General features: G+C 39.1%; 1 pseudogene; it reads left to right on the plus strand.

The window, feature by feature from the left end:
• The first annotated feature begins 4439 nt into the window (after positions 1 to 4439).
• LOC114619138 lies at positions 4440 to 5040 on the plus strand (annotated as a pseudogene).
• Positions 5041 to 6171: the final 1131 nt, after the last annotated feature.

Consider the following 6171-nt stretch of genomic DNA (forward strand, 5'->3'; position numbering starts at 1 on the left):
GAATAGTTTTCACTATCCTGGGTTTTTTGTTATTCCAAATAAATTTGAGAATTTCTCTTTCTCACTCTGTGAAGAATTGAGTTGGGATTTTAATGGAGATTGCATTGAATCTGTAGATTGCTTTCAGCAAGATGGCCATTTTCATTATATTAATCCTGCCGATCCATGAGCATGGGAATCTTTCCATTTTCTGAGATCTTCTTCGATTTCTTTCTTCAGAGACTTGAAGTTCTTGTCATACAGATCTTTCACTTGCTTGGTTAGATTCATACCAAGGTATTTTATATTATTTGTGACTATTGTGAAGGGTGACATTTCACTAATTTCTTTTTCAGCCTGTTTATCTTTCACGTAGAGGAAGGCTACTGATTTGTTTGAGTTGATTTTATAACCAGCCACTTTGCTGGAGTTGTTTATCAGGTTTAGGAGTTCTCTGGTGGAAGTTCTGGGGTCACTTAAGTATACTATCATATCATCTGGAAATAGTGAAATTTTGACTTCTTCCTTTCCTATTTGTATTCTTTTGACTTCTTTTTGTTGTCTAATTGCTCTGGCTATGACTTCCAGTACTGTATTGAATAGGTAGGGAGAGAGTGAGCAGCCTTGTCTAGTCCCTGATCTTAGTGGGATTGCTTCAAGTTTCTCTCGATATAGTTTGATGTTGGCTACTGGTTTTGCTGTAGAATGCTTTTACTACAATTAGGTATGGGCCTTGAATTCCTGATCTTTCCAAGACTTTTACCATGAAGGGATGTTGAATTTTGTCAAATGCTTTCTCAGCATCTAGTGAGATGATCATGTGGTTTTTTTCTTTGAGTTTGTTTATATAGTGGATTACATTGATGGATTTCTGAATATTGAGCCATCCCTGCATTCCTGGGATAAAGCCCACTTGATCATGATGGATGATTGTTTTGATATGTTCTTGGATTCGGTTTGCTAGAATTTTATTGAGTATTTTTGCATCGATATTCTTAAGGGAGATTGGTCTGAAGTTCCCTTTCTTTGTTGGGTCTTTGTGAGGTTTGGGTATGAGTGTGATTGTAGCTTCATAGAACGAATTGAGTAGAGTTACTTCTGTTTCTATTTTGTGGAATAGTTTGAAGAGAGTTGGTATTAGGTCTTCCTTGAAGGTCTGATAGAATTCTGCACTAAAACCATCTGGTCCTGGGCTTTTTTTTTTTTTTTTTTTTTTGGTGGGAAAACTTTTAATGACTGCTGCTATTTCTTTAGGGGTTATGGAATTTTTAGATGGTTTATTTACTCCTGATTTAACTTTGGTACCTGGTATCTGTCTAGAAAATTGTCCATTTCATCCAGATTTTCCAGTTTTTTGAGTATAGGCCTTTGTAGTAGGATCTGGTGATTTTTTTGAATTTCCTCAGTTTCTGTTGTTATGTCTCCCTTTTAAGTTCTGATTTTATTAATTTGGATACTGTCTCTGTGCCCTCTGGTTAATCTGGCTAAAGGTTTATCTATCTTGTTGATTTTCTCAAAGAAGCAACTCCTGGTTTTGTTGACATTTTGTATAGTTCTTTCTGCTTCTACTTGGTTGATTTCTGCCCTGAGTTTGATTATTTCCTGACATTTACTCCTCTTGGGTGTATTTACTTCTTTTTGTTCTAGAGCTTTCAATTGTGCTGTCAAGATGTTAATGTATGTGCTCTCCAATTTCTTTTTGTAGGCATTTAGAGCTATGAGTTTTCCTCTTAGCACTGCTTTCATGGAGTCCCACAAGTTTTCGTATGATGTTTCCTCATTCTCATTAAATTCTAAAAAGTCTTTAATTTCTTTCGTTATTTCTTCCTTGACCAAGTCATCATTGAGTAGAGCATTGTTCAGTTTCTACATGCATGTGGGTTTTCCATTGGTTTTGTCATTATTAAAGACCAGTCTTATTCCGTGGTGATCTGATAAGATGCAAGGTATTATTTCAATCTTTTTGTATCTGTTGAGGCCTGTTTTGTGACCAATTAAATGGTCTATTTTGGAGAAGGTACCATGAGGTTCTGAGAAAAAGGTATATTCTTTTGTTTTAGGATGAAATGTTTTATAGATATCTGTTAAATCCATTTGGTTCATAACTTCTGTTAATTTCAGTGTGTCTTTGTTTAGTTTCTGTTTCCATAATCTGTCCATTGCAGAGAGTGGGGTGTTAAAATCCCCCCACTATTATTGTGTGAGGTGTAATGTGTGTTTTGAGCTTTAGTAACGTTTCTTTTATGTATGTGGGTGCCCTTGCATTTGGAGCATAAATGTTCAGAATTGAGAGTTCATCTTGGTGGATTTTTCCTTTGATGAGTATGAGGTGTCCTTCCTTATCTTTTTTGATTACTTTTGGTTGAAAGTTGATTTTATTTGATATTAGAATGGCTACTCCAGCTTGTTTCTTGGGACCATTTGCTTGGAAAATTGTTTTCCATCCTTTTATTTTGAGGTAGTGTCTGTCTTTGTCACTGAGGTGTGTTTCCTGTATGCAGCAAAATTCTAGGTCCTGTTCATGTATCCAGTCTGATAGTCTACGTCTTTTTATTGGAGAATTGAGTCCATTGATGTTAAGAGATATTAAGGAAAAATGATTATTGCTTCCTATTATTTTTGTTATTAGAGGTGAAATTATGTTTGTGTAGCTATCTTCTTTTGGGGTTGTTGGAAGATTACTTCCTTGCTTTTTCTAGGTTGTAGTTTCCTTCCTTGTGTTGGCGTTTTCCATCCATTATCCTTTGAAGTGCTGGGTTTGTGGGAAGATATTGTGCAAATTTGGTTTTGTCATGGAATATCTTGGTTTCTCCATCTATAACGATTGAGAGTTTTGCTGAGTATAGTAGTCTGGGCTGGCATTTGTGTTCCCTTAGGGTCTGTATGATATCAGTCCAGGATCTTCTGGCTTTTATAGTCTCTGGTGAAAAGTCTGGTGCAATTCTGATAGGTCTGCCTTTATATGTTACTTGACCTTTATCCCTTACTGCTTTTAGTATTTTTTGTTTGTTTTGTGCATTTGATGTTTTGATTATTATGTGACGGGAGTTTTTTTTTTTTCTGGTCTAGTCTGTTTGGCGTTCTGTAGGCTTCTTGTGTGTTTGTATCTCGTTCTTCAGGTTAGGGAAGTTTTCTTCTATAATTTTGTTGAAGATATTTACTGGCCCTTTAAGTTGGGAATCTTCACTCTCATCTATATCTATTATCCTTAGGTTTGGTCTACTCATTGTGTCCTGGATTTCCTGGATGTTTTGGGTTAGGAGCTTTTTGCACTTTGCATTTTCTTTGACAGTTGTATCAATGTTTTCCATGGTATCTTCTGCACATGAGATTCTCTCTTCTATCTCTTGAACTCTGTTGGTGATGCTTTCATCTATGACTCCTGATCTCTTTCCTACGTTTTCTATCTCCAGGGTAGCCTCCCTTTGAGATTTCTTTATTGTTTCTATTTCCATTTTTAGATCATGGATGGTTTTGTTCAATTCCTTCACCTGTTTAGTTGTGTTTTCTTGCAATTCTTTAAGGGATTTTTGTGTTTCCTCTTTAAGGGCTTCTACCTGTTTACCTGTGTTCTCCTGTACTTCTTTAAGGGAGTTACTTATGTTCTTCTTAAAATCCTCTATCATCATTATGAGAAGATTTTAATTCTGAATCCTGCTTTTCTTGTGTGATGGGGTGTCCAGAGCTTGCTATGGTGTGAGAACTGGGTTCTGATGATGCCAAGTAACATTGGTTTCTGTTGCTTGTGTTCTTGCACTTGCCTTTCACCATCTGATTAACTCTAGTGTTACCTGTGCTCACTGTGTCTGACTAGAGTCTGTCTTTCCAGTTATCTTGCTTGTGTCAGAACTCCTCAGAGTCTAGATGTCTCTGTGTTCCTGTGATCCTAAGCTCCTGGGTGGAAGAAATCCTGGGACTCAGGCCACCTCTGGGATCCTGAAATCCTGCTGCTCTGAGTTCAGCAGCTCCTCTAGGATGGCTCAGGATAAGGTGTCTCCACAAAAGCAGACCAGCTAGGTGTCTGCCTCAGCCAAAAGGACCAGGCGAGGGGTGGAAGGGAAGTAGTATTCTGGAGGGGTGGGGTTTGGGTGGCTGATGGTTCCTGAGCACTCCTGGCTCCCAGTTGTAACTCTGGGGCGTGGGGTAGTGGGCGAGGTTTTTTATCCTTTGCTCTGAGTGCAGTGGCTCCTCTAGGATGGCTCAGGATAAGGTGTCTCCACAGGAGCAGACCAGCCAGTTGTCTGCCCCAGCCAAAAGGACCAGGCATGGGCAGGATTCTCCATCTTATCACAAGGACACTTGCTCAACCATGTTCATTACTACTCTATTCACAGTATCCAGAAACTAGAAACAAGCTAGATGTCCTGCAACAGAAGAATGGATAAAGAATTACTCAATTAGATTGAAGCAAGATGGCGAGCGCACGGATTGAAAATCTGTATGCCTAGCCACATGTTTTAGGGGCAGTTTCTCTTCACAATATCGTTTTTCAAATCACTTGCTAAGGATCATGGCGGCAGCAGTAAAATGGGTGATATCAAACAGAACTATCTGGAAGCATTTATTTCCAATCCAAAATCGAGCTTTATCTAGTGCTTGTCACAAATCTACATATTCTTCTCTTCCAGATGACTACAATTGCAAGGTTGACCTGGCTTTGACATCCGACGGCAGGACAATAGTGTGCTACCACCCATCCGTGGACATCCCCTACGAACACACCAAACCCATCCCTCAACCAGATCTTTTCCATAATAATGAGGAACCCACGAGCACATACTGAAGACCAAGTTAGAAGGAAGGCGCCGACGACATCTGGACCAAGGGGCCATGATAGAACAGCTGAGCAAGGTGTTCTTCACCACAAAGCATCGCTGGTACCCACTCAGACAGTATCACAGACGTTGTAAGAAACTGAATCCTCCCAAAGACAGGTGACTGCTCTCGATTCTCTGAGCATTGAGGAAGTTTTGCTCTGTGTCTTATTAGCCAGCTGAGAAAATGTACATGGTGTGTTCATTAAGGTGGTATATAGGAAAATAATAAAAATACCCTTTTATGTAAAAAAAAAAGAATTACTCAATTGTTATGATATCATGAAATTTGGAGGCAAATAGATAGATCTAGAAAAAAAAAACATCCTGAGTGAGGTAACACATATCCAGAAAAACAAATATGGTATGTGTTTATGTATATGTAGATATTGATCATTAAATAAATGATAATCAAGCTACAATTCATAGACCTAGAGAGGTTAGGCATAGAGGAAGATTTGGGGCAGGAAGAGGAATACAAAGATATCCCTAGGATGATTAAACAGAATAGATTTTATGGGTTGACTGAGGTTGAGAGTGGTAGGGGTGGGAATGAGAATATTAGGTGAGGGAGGGGGAGGAGAGATGAGATTGAGGGAAGAAATGTAAGGAGAGAAAGCTAGAAGTGGTCCATTTGAGGGGCAGTGAAAACTCCATAAAATATATTAAACCAATCCTATTGAGCTCTCCAAATAATGAGAGAAATAGAGCCCCAACTGGCTACCTCTTGTCACCAAATGAAGATTCATTTGCTGGGACTGGGTTACATCCAATTGGGTTGTTGGTCAAAAGATCCTATGGAAAACCCCAAACAACTCAGACTGTTGCTAAGACAACAGATTGCTCTCTACAAGCAGATAGCAAGGCCCATTGGTGAAGACAACACCCACATAACTCATTGAACATGGAGAGGCCAAGTAGGTGCCTAGACAGCACCTTCATCCCATGTTCTAGTGTCTTTGATACAAGATACTCAGCAGCTAGCAAAAGAGACACATAACCACCAACCCAGCCACAAACCCTATGATCTAAAATCTCTCCTGCCTGGAATATATGCTAGGGCAATACCAACTCAAATCTTGTGGGAGTAACCAATCAATGTTATTTGACTTAAGGTCCACTCTACAAGAAGGAACCCATATCTGACACTGCTTGGGTGACTAGCAACCAGAGACTAGATAGCCCAAAGACATAGGGTCAAACCAAATACTACTGGTCAAACAAAACAAAACCAATAATATGTTTTCTAATAATATTCTCCTATACTCATAGATTGGTGCCTTATTCAGCCATCATCAAAAAGACTTCTTCCCACAGCAGACGGGAACAATTGAGCTTAGGGAATCCTAGGAGAAAGAGTGTGGGAGCCAGAGGGGAT

Source organism: Grammomys surdaster, unplaced genomic scaffold, assembly GCF_004785775.1.
Source record: "Grammomys surdaster isolate TR1022 unplaced genomic scaffold, NIH_TR_1.0 62, whole genome shotgun sequence".
Taxonomy (NCBI): domain Eukaryota; kingdom Metazoa; phylum Chordata; class Mammalia; order Rodentia; family Muridae; genus Grammomys; species Grammomys surdaster.